This window comes from Schistocerca cancellata, chromosome 5, assembly GCF_023864275.1.
Source record: "Schistocerca cancellata isolate TAMUIC-IGC-003103 chromosome 5, iqSchCanc2.1, whole genome shotgun sequence".
Taxonomy (NCBI): Eukaryota; Metazoa; Arthropoda; class Insecta; order Orthoptera; family Acrididae; genus Schistocerca; species Schistocerca cancellata.
Window position 1 is genome coordinate 706,968,005 of NC_064630.1, and position 19,556 is coordinate 706,987,560.

Sequence of the window (19,556 nt, forward strand, 5' to 3'; positions counted from 1 at the left end):
ATCACCGCTCGGAGAACGCCCTACTTTTGCTATACGTCAAAAATATGAATAATGGCACAACTCTTAGTCGACCAGAGACATTTACTGTTCCATATAATGCGACTCGATTGATCCGTAATGGAAGACTGTCAGTCGTTCTTGTTTGCCCTAAATGGCTTTCAACAAACTGCTGGCAACTACTGACAACAAACATTAACGAAGTTACGTAATGAAACAAGTGTGTTGATGACCCATCTTCATTTTCAGTGACAAGTTGACCATGGAATGCTTGCCTTTTAGTAGTGCCGAGGTGCTTCCGAAATATGTTTACCACTGCCCAATTCCAATGCAGTATCTTAACTGACTAGTACCGTAATGCAACAACTATATTGGTGTCAATAATCAATAAAATTCGACGTTCTTTGCTCATCATTCACGGGAGAAAACTATTGAAATAATACAGTGAGTGACTACACGGCTTATAAAAATTATGTTGAGCTACTTAAATGTTGAAAAAGCTTAAATTCAGCCATGTTTTATTTTTATGAAACAGTTTCCCTTTAGTTTCCCACAGTGCTCTTGCGGTTAACGTCCCATTTGCATAATCAAAATGTCGTCAACATTTCTTGCTTTGTGCCACAGCACATTTTAAATCAAGAGAAATGCATCGGGATTGACATATATGATAAATAGAGCCAAAATTTTTGTGTAACAACATGCTTTTTTCATTCGCTCCTACGCGCGTGAAAACTGTACATGTCCACGTGAATTCTTTTTCATACTTTTATATATTTCACCGTAGTTATGTGTTTCACATACTTCAAATTCCTACTTCACAAAATTATATAATTGATGGGCTGAGAGTACAAGTGGTGCAAGCACTTGCTGAAGTAAACAGAGTAAATGACTACCAAACATTTAAATTATGTGATTTAGTACCGAAACATCAAGAATTTTTTTCCTAATTGTCAGGTTTTGAGTTGGCACTGGAACCTAATGGGGGGGCTCACACAACGGAAATTTCGAACCGCGAGTCTATAAAAACACGTGTCCCATTGTTCTCCATCATCTTGTCTCAGTTTTTCGCAAACCTAAGTAGAGTTACGTGACCGTATGTTGTCTGCCGTCGTCGCCGCCGCCTGTGCGCCATCACCCGACCAGTTTCCGTAACGTAAGCTGCCACAGCAGAGTACTAACGTAAAATTTAGGAACGTGGTTCTGGTCGTCCAAGAATGTTCTCTTTGCTAAACTACGTAAAAAACTTTGGTCCTTGTTTTTCAGTGACAAATTATCTACTTAATCTGTTCAATAACCGCACTAAAGAGGAGTTACTTTATATGTTGCAGAATACTGTTACCATCCTCAGAATTACAGGGCACGAACATCTCCTCAAATAGTGAAAAAACAGCATTTATTTTGCAAATTATTTAATCGTATTTTTATTTCTAAAGGTTTCAGTTACACAATACCTTCACAAGTACCATCCACCCAATCCATTCCCCCTTTCCTCCTCTCACCTTTGCACTGCCTGCTCTTGGTAGCTGAGTGGTCAGAGCGACGGAATCTCATGCCTAACGGCCCGAGTTCGATTCCCGGCTGGGTCAGAGATTTTCTCCGCTCACTAACTGGGTGTTGTGTTGTCCTTATCATCATCATTTCATCCCCATCGATGCGCAAGTTGCCAAAGTGGGGTCGACTCGAAAGACTTGCACCAGGCGAACAGTCTACCCGACGGGAAGCCCTAGCCACACGGCATTTACATTTTACCCTTGCACTGCTGCAACCATTACAGCAATCTTATGATCCAATTACAGGAATAGTACCCACTAAAACAGATGCGCATAGGAAGTCTATCGAGTCTAAGAATACGATCTTACCTCAAGGTCATCGGAACCAGGCCTCTGCTTACGAATCTTGGGCAGTAGTGTATGGTACATTTAATATCAAGATGTACCCTGATGCGTAACCCACAGTTCTCAGGAAATTGTGTGAATAAAATACTACGGCCAACCATCCACTATGAGGATAACGATCGAAGATGAGGTCACCTCGCCGGCCGAAGTGGCCGTGCGGTTCTAGGCGCTACAGTCTAGAACCGAGCGACCGCTACGGCGGCAGTTTCGAATCCTGCCTCGGGCATGGATGTGATGGATGTGTGTGATGTCCTTAGGTTAGTTAGGTTTAATTAGTTCTACGTTCTAGGCGACTGAGTGCTCAGAGCCATTTAAACCATTTTTTTTTTGGTCACCTCCATCCGCGGTTCTTAGCCAATACGGAGGTGAGAAACCACTTTCTCCCCCCGTTTTCTCACAATCGTAGTTGCATAATCCTCCCCATCCAAGCTCCATTCGTCATAGCGGAAGAATCATCAAAATCACAATCATCCTATTTCATACGCAATCGCAACTACTACCACAAATCATAAGGTAATACACTTTGATATTGCATTGTGTGGGGAAACCACGATAAATTACTGACAGCGTAACATTTTTTTAAGCTCTCTAATTTATGACCACCTCCCATTGATGTTTCAAATATTTTAACTGCTCCAAATTCCCATCTTTCCATTCTAAGATGTATGTAAACATGTGATTTTAAAGGCTTAACAAATAGCAAAGTATTGTACTTTAATAAATTCACCAAAATCGACATGAAACAATTAGCAAAATGTGACATTTGAACAAATACTTCGATGTCCCACACTCAACAGTTAGCACAGTGTCCTATTTCAAAAACACACCCGTATCCACATTAAACAAAGAGCACACAAAAACAATTACGTATCAAGTTTAAATTACCCCTGATTTATTATTGTGTGATGTCACTATATGATTGTCCCAAGGAGATTCATAAGCAGCCATGGGAAAGATTCCATTTACATGCCAAAATGCACGCACAATGGGATAGTAATTGTGGAGGAACGCAGTTCATTTGAAAACAAACTGAAAATGCAGTGCAGATACGCACGTGTCATCGCGTCCGTTATAGGGCGCTACTCTGCAGATTGCTGGCTTATAAACTAGTGCAGCTCCCCTGCCCCGGGAGCTATGTGAATCTTCAGGCAATGCTAGGATCACTTACACGAAGCCGCAATGCCGTCTGATCCAGCCAATCGTCTTGCCTCAACTAGAAGGCTGGGGAAGTACCGCCATGCTGTTATGTGCAGTCCACGGTATTCAGCACGTGGACAGCACATGCCTTGACCAGCATTTGATAAATGAGACAGGAGATAGAGAGAGGGAGAGAGGGAGACACACACACACACACACACACACACACGGAGAGAGAGAGAGAGAGAGAGAGAGAGAGAGTAGTCGCTCGCTTTGTAGCAACTGACACAGATCGAACAATTCATACAGTGTGGACATAACATTTGCATTGTCTCAGAGGCACAGAGCAGCAGATAAGAATGCAACCAGTCTCATCAAAAACGACCTTTGTTACATAGATATATTTCTAGTAATTCATCATTATTAAAATCATTACAACGCAAGTGAGTAATCGTATTTCGTTATTTTCCTATAACTCATTTCAAAACTACGATAGTGGTGGTTCCCTATGAGCTACACATGATAGCGAAGAGCTCCAAACAACCGTAATAAAATCATTAAACTTACAATAGCTTATGCTTGTAGTGGTAAACTGTGATCGATGTATCTCATGAGGTATCCAATGATAACACCACTCATCATGTATCACATGTAATTGTGTAAGACATGTCCACACGTCGGCTTATATAGTAAACTGTCGAAATTTGTTACATACAACAGTTCTCTACGAAGAAAACTGTAAGCATAAAAAAGAGATAAAATTTAATGGTCTTTCTGTTATGAACAAAACGATTTAAAACGGAACTGTGCAAATTTAAACAATAAGTTAGTGAGGCAGAGCGCCTTTGCTACATGGCTATAAAACTCACGCAAGAGCAAATAGCTTCATATAGACAATGAGTCATAGTTCTAGCATAACGATGCCATAATGACTAGACAATTGAACAGCATTCTGGTAGCATTAATAGTTTAAATTGTGAACTAACGAAAACCTGACATTAATGTGTGATTGGAAAACTAGACTACTTAGTTAAAAAAACGTGGGAGGAAGATATCCACTTGTTTGACACTAAGGTTGGCGAAAGTTGTGAATAAATGTAAGAAGCCATCAGGAAAGATGAACAGTCAGTTAACGGAGGTTATCGAAATCCAGCTATTGGAAGCAGACAAAGAATAGAACAGGTTAAGGAGGATGTACATAAAGTCGAACACATAGTTGCTGTGGAAAACTTTTGTTCGTGAAAATTACCACAAAACATTGGGCAATAAAATTAACGCTGAAAGGAAAAACTTTTTAAATCTCTACAAATTGTGTCTGATCGTTAGGAAGCTGTGGAATCTAATACAGTTATTCAAGTTGAGGCAATAAAAACTAAGTTGCTTGAGTATGACAACAGCTTGTCCAAAGTATAACACAACATTAAAATTGCTGCTGACATTGTGTGTTGTAATTTGGTGATAGAATCATTTTAAGTGTCTTATATTACAAATAAACACTTCATGTGTTTTGATCCTTCAGGAAACATTTTGCCTAGTTGGTGGACTGACAGGCAGAAGCTCTGTTTTATTGCATCGAAATTTTTAGATGAAGCTAGGGTATGGGGTGTGACTGCTACTGAGCAATATGATACATTGGAAAATTTTAAGGAAGTCTTTTCAAAGAATATTAGGGTTAACAAAAACAAATGAAGCTGTAAAATTGTTTCTGTGCAGTTGAAAAGTTTAATACTAGAATGGACAGCTTGAAAAGATTCTCTTTAAGGTAAGTTATTTATCTGTCGTAACTGATAAATGAAGCAGAGCCAAAGCATGGGAAACTTAACATAACTGGCGTAACAATGTAATTGCTCCTTCTAGGAATGATGTTAATACTTTTATTTGTTTCTAAGAAAGGGTTGAAAAGTTATTGCTTGAAGAGAAGCAAGCAAACAGGAATTTAGGCTCCACGGAAACGTAGGAACGTGCCAGAATATAGAGGCAAACAGAATAGGCATTACTCTTAATGATGATACGAGAGGAGCTGGGAACTGGCACCACACTATAGAAAACAGACCAGTTAACAGAGGGCAGTCAACTTTGTATATGAATCCATCGTGTATGTTCTTTCTGAGACGTCCGAGAGGAGACACACTGTGTGGAATCTGCAGCTGTGATACATACTACGTAAAATGTGGAGTAGGGAGAAAGTAAAGAAAAGGGAAAGCGTTATTGACGTCAGCTTGAAAGGTCTCTGTTGGATTCCTTTCATGTTAATTTCTTAAATCTGTTGTCATTTACGGCATAAATTCCTATTCTAAATTTACTGTGGCGTTTCTGACTATCTGGGAGGAGACTGAGTAGTGGAACGTGTTACTTTTACACATAAACAAGAACGATCTGTCACACTACTACACTTTATAACACAGTTTATATGTAATTCATGTCACACAGTCTCATACGGAACCTACATCCGCTTTCTTTTATATACTGTATATATAAGATACTGTCATCCCCCTTCCCTTCTGTGTGAGAGGATGAATGAGCAAATGTATTTCTAGTTGCACGCTTGAGGGTAGAAGAGAGGCCTGTCTGCTAGAGAACAGTAGGACCAACGTCGGAACAGGTAGCTACGCTTTCTAAAAGCAAAGAGGTTTCTATCCTTAGTATGGTCCTGTCTGTCCCTTGTCATGTTGGTATAGGAAGCTGCCTCTCTGGCCACTTCCGTTCGTATTTGTGAGCCACCCCTCAGGAAGGGACCAGGTCAGTCTGTCCGTGGCGAGCGTCTGAAGTGGTAAGATCTCCATCTAAGCGCGTGTCTGCTAAGTCCGTAGGACAATGGATATCTTAAGTTCAGCCTAACTGAAAATTTAATAACCTTTATTTCAGGTTTAGATCTAAAATATCTTACGTTATCTTAAATTGCAACACGGTATAATTCGAGTGTGAAGTTCAGAATATCATCCAGTAGTTGCTTTGTCACTACTTTGTGAGTAAAGTGGAACCACGTGTTGATCAGTAACTCTAACTAAGACCATCAATCTTGAATGCGAGTGTGCGTGAGATTATAACATCTCGTCTTGACAATATTTTTCAATATAGCAACTTTTCTTTATGTTCAACCCACGTGGGGTGTACTTTGTGAGACCACTACCAAGTGCTTATATAATTGTTTGGCCCATCAGGTTAATAGTAAGACGTTAGTAACCAGTTCGAGGTTTTTCTTTTGTAAATTGCTTTTCGATCTAATTTATTTTAATTATCAAAATTATTGTGGAGTTACACTCTTTGTGTAAACCAAGTTGACCACGTGAAGCATGTGGTGTAATCATCAAAGTAGCCCTCAGCTATTCTTTTCGGGAAGATTTCACAGAGAGTTAGTATGAATTTAGTATACCAGTGTGTGGTAATTACATGACGGACAGGGTTGTGCTACGAACGTAACTTCTTTGGGTGAAAATTGAATCGGTTGGTTGTGGTTAATTTCTTCTTGCATATGTTTCAACGTTTTTCGTGTGTTATTTTATGAATGCAGTGTTGTATGCAGCCTCCCAATCTTGGCTCCATATTTGACGTGTTCCGCAAGATTACAAACTCACATTTTGACAGTCCTAAATAAGGCACCAGCTTAGTTATGACTCACGTTTAATATGCTGAAATTTCAATGATCAATGTTTAAATAAATTTCCAAATATAAGCTGATTTATTTCTTTTTATTTAAATTCTCTTTATATATATATATATATATATATATATATAGACAGGGGACCGGAAACAGAAACACAGCGAGCGAATGAGGGAAGTTTGGGCAGCAAGGAAGGCAGCAAAAGGAACTGGCCATGTAGTTTAGTCCAAATGCGCTCTTTAAGGGCAAAACACCAATAATATATATATATATATATATATATATATATATATATATATATATATATCACCGGTTGTCGTATGAGTATTAAAAGATTATAATTAATGTTAGTCTGGTTGGGAATTTGGTAAGCTAGACAGGAGACCTGGTGAAACGGTTGCGCAGTAATGCAAGGTTAACTTCCTCAGATAGCTCACAGCTTTTAAACCGCTTTTATTGTCTATCAGTACCGCTTTCATAGCAAATTAAAGCAACAACGTTACAAGCTGCATCGGGACTTTATGCGGACATAGCGGCAGTGTCACACTGGCACTCGAATCCAGGATCTCCCATTCGCTAGGCAGTTGCGTTAACCACTGCACCATACCGACAAAGTGTTTATCACAATTGCACTGACTGTCCAGCCACGCTTCCCTGGCCGACCCATACTCCAATTGAATCTGCAGCTATTCAGACAGAAGAGGTTGATTTGTTAATCTGTCATTAGTGAATAGACTGCCTAATGATGAGGAGGTGAAAACTGAGAAGTGTCCCACAAATACGTGTGTAATCTCTTGCCATGAGGAAGGTCCTGATAGAAGGGAATATGTGCCTGATTTACCGGAGAAAGATGAAGTCAGTAATAGTGAGGAAAAACAGGACAACCAATAATTACTTAATTAATACACTCCTGGAAATTGAAATAAGAACACCGTGAATTCATTGTCCCAGGAAGGGGAAACTTTATTGACACATTCCTGGGGTCAGATACATCACATGATCACACTGACAGAACCACAGGCACATAGACACAGGCAACAGAGCATGCACAATGTCGGCACTAGTACCGTGTATATCCACCTTTCGCAGCAATGCAGGCTCCTATTCTTCCATGGAGACGATCGTAGATATGCTGGATGTAGTCCTGTGGAACGGCTTGCCATGCCATTTCCACCTGGCACCTCAGTTGGACCAGCGTTCGTGCTGGACTTGCAGACCGCATGAGACGACGCTTTATCCAGTCCCAAACATGCTCAATGGGGGACAGATCCGGAGATCTTGCTGACCAGGGCAGTTAACTTACACCTTCTAGAGCACGTTGGGTGGCACGGGATACATGCGGACGTGCATTGTCCTGTTGGAACAGCAAGTTCCCTTGCCGGTCTAGGAATGGTAGAACGATGGGTTCGATGACGGTTTGGATGTACCGTGCACTATTCAGTGTCCCCTCGACGATCACCAGTGGTGTACGACCAGTGTAGGAGATCGCTCCCCACACCATGATGCCGGGTGTTGGCCCTGTGTGCCTCGGTCGTATGCAGTCCTGATTGTGGCGCTCACCTGCACGGCGCCAAACACGCATACGACCATCATTGGCACCAAGGCAGAAGCGACTCTCATCGCTGAAGACGACACGTCTCCATTCGTCCCTCCATTCACGCCTGTCGCGACACCACTGGAGGCGGGCTGCACGATGTTGGGGCGTGAGCGGAAGACGGCGTAACGGTGTGCGGGACCGTAGCCCAGCTTCATGGAGACGGTTGCGAATGGTCCTCGCCGATACCCCAGGAGCAACAGTGTCCCTCATTTGCTGGGAAGTGGCGGTGCGGTCCCCTACGGCACTGCGTAGGATCCTACGGTCTTGGCGTGCATCCGTGCGTCGCTGCGGTCCGGTCCCAGGTCGACGGGCACGTGCACCTTCCGCCGACCACTGGCGACAACATCGATGTACTGTGGAGACCTCACGCCCCACGTGTTGATCAATTCGGCGGTACGTCCACCCGGCCTCCCGCATGCCCACTATACGCCCTCGCTCAAAGTCCGTCAACTGCACATACGGTTCACGTCCACGCTGTCGCAGCATGCTACCAGTGTTAAAGACTGCGGTGGAGCTCCGTATGCCACGGCAAACTGGCTGACACTGACGGCGGCGGTGCACAAATGCTGCGCAGCTAGCGCCATTCGACGGCCAACACCGCGGTTCCTGGTGTGTCCGCTGTGCCGTGCGTGTGACCATTGCTTGTACACCCCTCTCGCAGTGTCCGGAGCAAGTATGGTGGGTCTGACACATCGGTGTCAATGTGTTCTTTTTTACATTTCCAGGAGTGTACATGGTGAAGAAGTGGAGTGTTTAACTGATAGTCGCAGCAACATTTGTGCTGTTGGTCATAAATGTTTCGATGCATTACTAGTTAAGAAAGTATTAGTAATAACGCCTGTTATAGGTATACAAATAATTGTAGTCACTGGAAAATTTCTGCTAAACATGAAGTGATGCTACCTATTAACATAAATGGTATCCAGCTGTATCACAGAGCTTTGAAAATAGCTGGCTTGAGTACTGACTTGTTAATTGGGGCTGATCTTTTTAAGAAATGCAAAGGGAACTTAGAAGTTAATTGCGATCCAGTAATTTTGGAAATAAAGGATGGAGTAGCAACTATACTATTTTAGAAGAAAAAGAAATTGACAGATGACGAAAGGTATAATATTCGTGTTAGGTATTCCAGGAAAAAGGACGAGATCGATGAGCATAATGGTTACGATGGAGAAATAGGTGTGGATGCTGATGAATTAGTAGCAGTCGACAACAAAATAGAGGTACAGCCGAAGGATTGTATGGAAGTAAACATCTAAGAGACCACTGCACTATTTGAAATGACAGGTGACTGACTATCACAAACCACTCAAGGTATTGGTAATATTACCTATTTTTTTCTGTTAACGCTGCCAATATCCCTCTCCAGTTATTCTGAATTACAGTCACCATCTTTAAACTTTTTCGCTATCAAGAGAAAATTAGAAGTATTAGGGGGTGCTCTAGTGCTGAAGTAAGCTAGACAGAGTGTAATGAAATTCAGTGGAAAGAGGAAGCAATAATGAATACTAAAGAGTATGAATAATAAATATGATTGGTGGGGAAAATAACTAATGGTGAAATAAAGTAAGGCGTAGTAAATTACAGTTATGCAACTACTGGCTGCAGGGTAATTGCATGTTAAAGTCATGAAGATGAAATATGTTGTCTGTCTCGAAGACAATAGTTATATAATGTCAAGAATACAGCTGGAGGTAGATTTGCAGTTCTCCAGAACAATCAAAGAAACCTTTGCATTTCAACTAGGATAGAGTGTATCCCCTCCACTAATGGACAATGAGTGACTCATTCGACTTAGCTGCCTGATAGTACACTATATGAGCTACATGCTTCTTAGGAACATCACACCAGTAGAGATATAGTTTACAAACCGATGATGATAGCAACATTGTGATCGCTTTCCTGTTAGGTTACTACCAATCTGTGGAGGTATGAAACTCATCCATAAGAGCTATAAAGATGTGCGGAAGGTATAGCACAGCTGGTAAGGTGGTAGATTGCAAAGCAAAAAATACGTTACATCCATTACAATACTGCAACTTACGGTAATAAGGGTAGGAATGTTCTAAACACCCTAACTGGCCATACTGTCATGAACATATACATTGAATCTAAATTTATTTTCGTGACTTCGATTAGCAGGTAAGGCTACTGTAGAGAATGATAAGATCTGCAAAAGTCCACAGAGGTTCGTTTTTGTTTTGAATCTATTGTATCTTGTCACTGGACCACCTCACTTTACACACTCAATATACTCGTATATATCTTCATTAATTGCACCAGTTGTTGTGAAACAACTGTATCATTGTGAGAGTGAGTGTGCCGCTGCTTACGCAAGTTCACAACCGCTAGCGCCACGTCATTATAACGCGCATGTGCTTAGCAAGCAAAGAACTGCACCATAATGTAAGAGTGAAAGTAAAAATTGTAATTACTTGTCCCAAATTTGTCCTTGTATGCTTCATTATATTAATGTTAACATTTCGAAGTCTGAGGATGATCTAATGAATATGTTTCGTTAAATACACTATTTTAAGAAAAAAATAAGTGGCGCCAAATAATGAAACTAGAAACCTAAAAATTGTGCAATTGTATGTTACAATTAAAATTTACAAGTCTCAACCTGACTGGGGCAATATTTTGGTCAAAATGGGCTTTTTTACGAAAATTTTAAGATGCTAACTATTTGTCTCAGAAAGCTGAAAATGTCTATTTACCCTCAGTGACTCCATTAAGCTATCTCAATTAGTGTTCTTTACTAAAAAATAAATTTGGAATGAAAACGTCCCTATTCATAATAGATTAAGTATCATTTGTGTCTGTGATAGAAAATTATAATTAGAGAACTTCATTATATTCATTAAATACACTCATCTAAAAATGTTTTGCATCACGCCGGTTGCCAGAACTCCTGAAGATAGACCTTGACTATGGATATTGTATCACAGACACTTGGACTGTTCGGAGATGTCACTAAACCCGCCCAAATATGTAAATAACCATGCATGAACAGCGCCTATAAGACGGAGGGGAGCAGACAGCCGATCAGTTCCAGTCATTCCACCAGGAAGGAGGTACAAGGCTCGTGTTGTCTGTAGTTGAACCATGCCTAAACGGTCAATACCGCGGTTCGATCGCGTCCGCATTGTTTCTTTGTGCCAGGAAGGGCTCTCAAGAAGTAAGTGTCCAGGCGTCTCGGAGGAAACTAAAGCGATGTTGTTCGGACATGGATGAGATACAGAGAGACAGGAACTGTCGATGACATGTCTCGCTCAGGCCGCCCAGGCGCTACGACTACAGTGGATGACTGCTACCTACGGATTATGGCTCGGAGGAACACTGATAGCAACCCACCATGTTGAATAATGATTTTCGTGCAGCCACAGGTCGTGTTACGGCTCAAACTGTGCGCAATTGGCTGCATGATGCTCAACTTCACTCCAGACGTCCATGGCGAGGTCCATCTTTGCAACCATGACAGCATGCAATGCGGTACATATGGCCCCAAGAACATGCCGAAAGGACCACTCAGGATTGGCATCACGCTCTCATCACCGATGAGTAATGCATGTGGCTTCAACCAGACAATCGTCCGTGCTGTGTTTGGAGGCAACCCAGTCAGGCTGAACGCCTGACACACACTGTCCAGCGAGTGCTGCAAGGTGGAGGTTCCCTGCTGGTTTGGGGTGGCATTATGTAGGGCCGACATACGCCGCTGGTGGCCACGGAAGGTTCCGTAACGGCTGTACGATACGTGAATGGCATCCTTCGATCCATAGTGTAACCATATTGGCAGCATATTGGTGAGGCATTCGTCTTTATGGACGACAATTATGCGATCCCATCGTTCACATCTTATGAATGACTGCCTTCAGGATAACGACATCGCTCGACTAGAATGGCCACCATGTTCTCCAGAGATGAACCATACCGAACATGCCTGGGATAGATTGGAAAGGGCTGTTTGTGGACGACGTGACCCACCAACCACTCTGAGGGATCTGCGCCGAATCGTCGTTGAGGAGTGGGACAATCTGGACCAACCGCGCGTTGATGAACTTGTGGACAGTATGCCACGATTAATACAGGCATGCATCAATGCAATAGGACGTGCTACTGGGTATAAGAGTTACCGGTGTATAGAGCAATCTGGATCACTGTTCTGAGGGTTCCGCTCTATGCTGGTACAACAAGCAATGTGAACAATAAAGAGGGCGGAAATGATGTTTATGTTGGTTTCTGTTCCAATTTTCTCTACAGTTTCCGGAACCGAGGAGATGCAATTTTTTTCTTGTAATGTGTGATATAGCTGCACCAAGTTTCAAGATTTTAGTGTAAATAATAATCATTGCAAGGAGTCTTTAAGAGGCAGTTTATAGGTCATGTTCTACTGTCGGGTCCTTTCTGAAATTTCTAGCTGGCAAAGTTTAGAAGCAATCGAGCTAAAACGTTTTGTATAACTAAAGCAAACTTATCTCTATAAGAAGACCGTAAATTGTGTAAATTGTTAAATGTAATGCAGTGAAAAAGAAGCCATTTAGATACTGCTACCTTTGCTTACAGCGGTTGGTAGCAGATGGTCCGTTCGGCGGTCCGCTGCTGCGGTATATAAATACAGCTGGTGAGGCCATAGAAGAGAGTTGCGCTTGAACAGAGGAGTCGCGCGCATCACTGGTGGAGCGCTCTACCTGTGCTTGGCCAGAAGAAGAGCTGTGAAGCTGTGCTTGGACTGTGGCGTGACGCTAAGCAAATTTTCGTGCATCGTTATTACGACATAGCAAAATTGTCGTGTCCTCGCCTCACAGAATGGGCAGAAAATGGCAGAAGAAGAAGGCAGACACAGAGAAGAAGCCTGCGATACCGCAACCCAGCCGGAATCCGGAGCGGAAGCGTGACGACCATCATTTACCTGTCCCCGCTCTGTACACTAGGTGCAGTAGAGGGTCGTGGACAGATACATATATGATGTCATAGGCAGTTGCTGCAGGACAAAAGTAGGCGTAGAGTCCCTTGACTCAGACGCCGTCGTCCATATGCAGGCAGCGAGCGTGGCCGAGCACTGCGCACAGAAGAGCGCTGTGGCCGCCCACATTGTTGATGCACCTACGGTGGAGAAGACGACCGTGCCGAAACAGTGCGAGAAGCACCCCAATGCCCTGTTCAGAGAACTGCCTTGGATCTGTGACGAGAAGACGGTCCTAGACCGGCTGTCTCGTGCCGGACTCTGGGGTGGAACTACTGAGCTGCACAACCAGACGAATAAGAAGAGGTCACCGCTGTACATAGTCGTAGTGGGAACCGCGACGGATAGAAGCTCTAAGACTTTCCTGTGACTTTCGAAGCTATTCCCCTAGGCATGGACCATAAGCCAGGTGCTTTAGGTGCCAAGCTGAAGGGTTTGTGGCTAAATACTGCCGCAACACGCCGCGGTACGTAAAGTGCGCCGGCCCGCACGACACCCACACCAGTGACAGACCACGAGAGGAGGCGTCAACTTGTGGTCACTAAGGCGGGCCACATGTGGCACACTGGCGTGGCTGCCCGACTTCCGCCAGCGACGGCTGTGCTGGAATCAAGACGCAAACCGAGAAGCAACGACGACGGGGCCGTAAGCGCCGCCGAACGAAGGGACAACCGTAAGGAGAGAAGACAGTTCCCACTGCCCACTGGCGGCCGGAATATCGCGCCAGTGAGAATGGCGCGGGGGACCGGCCGCCGGCAGTAACTCAGCATCTGTGCGGACGCCGCAGGTGAAGAGAAGATGCCTGCCGCCGCTCCCCTAATGGAGCAGCCGGCGGAAGGACACACCGCGGCGGACACGTTGGACACACCGAAGAAGGAGACGGAAGCCGCCGGAACAACGCCGAAGTCCATCGGCTCTGGACTGATCTCTTATGACGAGCATATGGCTTGACACGGTATCCGCTTAGGTGATACCCGCTTCTAACTTAACCCATCCTTGCAAGACCTATCGCAGTCAGCAAGACATCCGCTACTGCTCTTACTACCCGACCTAACTATCGCACAATTTTTTTCCATTGGCGCTTGCCTTGGCACTTTTTTCCCCCTCTGCCCTTCAAACCGCTATCCTTCGTTCGACTTTCGACCCAATCTATCTCCAGATGACCGCTTATAAATGGTTAACCTTAACGAGACGTACGCAAACATCGCAGTACACACATCCTGCGACACCTCACTTTAATGAACACGAACCCTTTATGCAGAGATGGCAGTAGGCCTTTTGAGTTGGCCATCATGCCGGTGTGGGCGTGGAGTGGCTCCACCTCTTTTAGAAGCAGTAGAAGGAGACACTTCACACTGAGATATCAATCTGTCCATGTCTGTCAAATGCTTGCGTGCTCTGTGTCTCGGGTGACGTCACAGCTAGATAGCTGCCAAAAGCGTTTTCGGTAAAAGTAGGAACTAAACTCACGACGACTGTACATCGTCCTGTATCGCTTAGTTTTCACGGAAGTAGCTGTTTGTGTGTCGCCCGTAATGTTAACATAACCACGTAGCAAGTTGCGAGATATTTTCCACTTTTAAGGCGAGCAGGTCGCCTCTGAACTCTTAACAGTGCTGGTTCCGATACGGACATTAAAATTATTGTTAGGAATATTGTTATATTTTGTGCATGTGAACTTTTACTCGATAATCTGTACAACTCAAAAATTTTATTTATAATCATGGTTCCTGATCCTGCTGAATAAGTAGCAAGTAGGAACATCTTCTTTCAGTGAGTACGAAAAGTAGTGTGCACTTGAAAACTGAAAATTATGGTCGGCATGTTCTTCATCGCTTTCTAGCTGACCGCCAAAATATTTTTCATACTCTTCTGCACGAGAAAGATTATTTAATTTACCCTCCACACCACACAGTTTTGCTTTTAAGATACATATCTGTAGTACAACAGGGCAGTGTCTATGTTCTATAGTATCTGTACAGTTCGATGCGTGACCAAAGAAAAAAAAACACTGCTTACATTTGACAGCTGTATTAGATACAAATTAATACGTAAATGTTGTCACCATAGTATTCTGGTAGAAGTACGGTTTCTCTTTTTCTCCCTCATTTACTGTAGTATTTACCATTTATGTAGGTGTTTCCGTGTTCAGAATACAATTGAAGTACATTGTGATTTCCTCATATACTGATTTGCAGTACCACCATTTATTAAAGTGGGAGAAAAAAATTGTAAATATATTTCCTTCGTGTATTAAGTAAGGCAATGAAGAGCCACAACCTTATCACTGAGGTTACAGAAGGTCAAAGATCAGGAATCAGAGGAACTGAAGGACCACTCATGTTACATTTCAAAAAATTGCTACTAGGGGCGTTCAACAAGTAATTCAACACATTTTTTTTTCTGAAAGCAGGTTGGTTTTATTCAGGATTCCAATATACCATATTATTCCCGGAACTTTTGCTTACAGAACCCTATTTTTCAGGTAATCTCCGTTCAATGCGACGGTCTGACGCACCTTGCTGGGAGGGTCTATGCACCTTGGTACCACTCTATTGGTCGTCGTCGCAGCCTGTGACTGTGTTAGAGAAAAAATTGTGACGATCAGCCGCGCAAGCAGTTCAGCATAGATGCTCCTTGGTTGCTCTTTATTGACTTCTGTTACACGGGTCGTGTTCATCCCATTAATTGTTTCTCATCTTCTATTACGGTTGCGCCGCCTCGTTTCCTTATCCCGTTTACTGGCGTCACTAACTTCCTGCCTTACTTGCCTGTGAGTGGTAGCAGCAGTGCGTATCGATAAGCACACTCTCGTACCATATCTGGAGCGCCCGATAGTATTATCCGGTCGTCGTGTGTCGGGCATTGAGTGGGAGACGCACCAGCAGGGCAGTCGCGACGGAGCAGCAGTCGCGGACGGACTGGCAGTCCGGTCGATCGGTTGGCGTGGAGCAGCAAGCAAGCCCCCGTCGCACAGAGTCGGGCTGGAGCGACACCTCCGGGATAACAAGGCCGCCCAGCAGTGTTAGTGACGTCACACTAAGCGGCCCATAGCCGACGCAGCAGTCCACGGACACCTCTGTACAGACGCGCCTGATGCTAACGATCTTCTGTCCCTCATACAGAAAGGAGCGAACTATGATTCGAACCAAAGACCAAATTATATACAGGGTGAGTCACCTAACATTACTGCTGGATATATTTCGTAAACCACATCAAATACTGACGAATCGATTCCACAGACCGAACGTGAGGAGAGGGGCTAGTGTAATTGGTTAATACAAACCATACAAATATGCACGGAAGTATGTTTTTTAACACAAACCTACGTTTTTCTTAATTGAACCACGTTAGTTTTGTTAGCACATCTGAACATATAAACAAATACGTAATCAGTGCCGTTTGTTGCATTGTAAAATGTTAATTACATCCAGAGATATTGTAACCTAAAGTTGACCCTTGAGTACCACTCCTCCGCTGTTCGATCGTGTGTATCGGAGAGCACCGAATTACGTAGGGATCCAAAGGGAACGGTGATGGTCCTTAGGTACAGAAGAGACTGGGACAGCACATTACGTCCACATGCTAACACCTTTTTATTGGTCTTTTTCACTGACGCACGTGTACGTTGCCATGAGGGGTGAGGTATACGTACACACGTGGTTTCCGTTTTCAATTACGGAGTGGAATAGAGTGTGTCCCGACATGTCAGGCCAATAGATGTTCAATGTGGTGGCCATCATTTTTTGCACAATCTCTGGCGTAATGAATGTCGTACACGCCGCAGTACATCTGGTGTAATGTCACCGCAGGCTGCCACAATACGTTGTGTCATATCCTCTGGGGTTGTAGGCACATCACGGTACACATTCTCCTTTAACGTACCCCACAGAAAGAAGTCCAGAGGTGTAAGATCAGGAGAACGGGCTGGCCAATTTATGCGTCCTCCACGTCCTATGAAAGGCCCGTGGCCCGTGTTTGTTACAACACGCAACTGAACGTCGGAGGTTTCAAGCGTCAACTTTAGGTTACAATATCTCCGGATGTAATTAACATTTTACAATGCAACAAACGGCACTGATTACGTATTTGTTTATATATTCAGATGTGCTAACAAAACTAACGTGGTTCCATTAAAAAACGTAGGTTTGTGTTAAAAAACATACTTTCGTGCATTTTTGTATGGTTTGTATTAAACAATTTCACTAGCCCCTCTCCTCACGTTCGGTCTGTGGAATCGGTTCGTCAGTATTTGATGTGGTTTACGAAATATATCCAGCGGTAACGTTAGGTGACTCACCCTGTATATTCTTGTAAACAGCATAAAGGTTCATAACGAAATACCGATTACACATACGGGCAGGAATAGGTTCTACAACTCCTCTGAAAAGTGTTTATCTTCAGTACCAGAATGAACGTGAAATTGTCAGGTTTTCTAAATAGAAAAGCACTTTGTTAGTAACAGACAGCAATACTGAGACTTGCAGTTGGTGATTTCTACGTGGAAAAGGAAATAAGCTGTAGAGAGATTGAAAATGTTAAGTAAAGAGAGCCTCAGCCTTTTGCTCACATTCTTACCTGTAATGCACTTGGTTCTTTTTCATTTCCTTACCTTTCATAACATTTTTAATATTGTTTCAAGAAGTGTATCTTCAATAGCAGAGTGAACTTCAAATTGTCAGGCTTTTCTTAAAGGAAAGAGCAGTCTCTTAGTATCACAGTGCAAGACAGAATCTTGTGTTCAATGATGTCTATGTTAAAAGGAGAATATTTGATATCTATCTTTTGTTTCCATTCTTTATTACTGGGGATACACTTGTAAAAATTCTTGGGAAGGGCTGTCACCATGAACATATGAGTAAATTCACAATAGTCCTGTGTTTTATGAGATAAAGCGAACTCTTGTTACCTTCTTGTAAACGAAAGTTGTGAGGGTTTTGCTATGTATGACAGTGTTTAGGATAATTTACTTTCAGTGTAATAGCTTGAAAATGTTAAGTCCTGCTGTCAGTTGCCATTTGTCACCACCTGTATGCGAGTTTTAAAGCTAAATAGTGTTCTGACAATTATAAAATAGTGGCAAAGTTCCTCAATCGATTGAACTTATTCCTGCCCGTATATGTAATCGGTATTTCGTTATCAACCTTGATGCTGTTTACAAGAATATATATAATTTGGTCTTTGGTTCGAATTATAGTTCGCTCCTTTCTGTATGACGGACAGAAGATCGTTAGCATCAGGCGCGTCTGTACGGAGGTGTCGTGGACTGCTGCGTCGGCTATGGGCCTCTTAGTGTGACGTCACTAACACTACTGGGCGGCCTTGTTATCCCGGGGGTGTCGGCTGGAGCCGCTGGCGGCGTGCGCGCGGTTGGAGTGTGAGGTGTTGCTTGCGAGTGCTACGAAGTTCGTCGCCCACCGACCTTGGACATGAAAGTTGAGTACTCACTTAACCTACAATCGAGCCTCAACTGTTTACATTTCGTCGTTTGATTCTGTTTGTCGCTTTTGGGACATTCCCTGCGAGCAACAACCTGTGTGTAAGTCGGCTAAGACTCTAGCCGTCTTCCTGTGAAATTTAACTCAATTTATTCCCTCTTATGGAAGTTCACCAGCGGCATTTTATGCCTTGTTGCCCTTGGAATTCCGGTTACCTGCCTGACCGTTGACGTAATTTGAGGCAGTGTATTTTTCCTCGTCGTGTTGTTGCTGTCCATCGCGGCTTGCAGTTCGGCAGCTGAGGTGTTGTTGGTCGCTGTGGGCGCCAATATTCTGTGTGTCGTGTATTGAAATCTTGTGGTCGTTTTGCTGGTTGCATGGAGGGGAACTGATTTGGTTGATCGGTCGGTCGGCTATATGTCGGTTGCCTCTACATTAAGAAGTCATTGTATGGGCTGCCTGTCTCACCTAAACGGGCGCTAATGTTACAATCCCAGGCCGACCCTTGGAAACTTCTGAGCGCCGTTCCTTGTGTGTTATGTAGTAATTTCCCTCTTTGGACATTAGTTATTTGGTTGATGTTGCCTTCAGCTGAGTATCAGTATCTCTTAAATTAATGTTCTTGTCTTGCCCTTAAGGCATGAGACTGTTACATTTTTATATGGGGCCTTCAGCCGAATTTTACTGGATAGGATTTAAGATAAAGCCTTCTGCCTTTTAGATTGAAACTCTTTCTAGCCTTAAGCAGTTAAACATATTTTCTTGATATGTGGCCTTCAGCCAAGTATTAGTATCTCTTAAATTAATGTCGTTGGTTTGCCCTTAAGGCATGAGATTGTTATTCTTTATTTTATATGAAATGTTTTAAGATACGGCCTTCTGCCTTTTGAATGAAAATCACCTTATTGCTTAATATGCGACCTCCAGC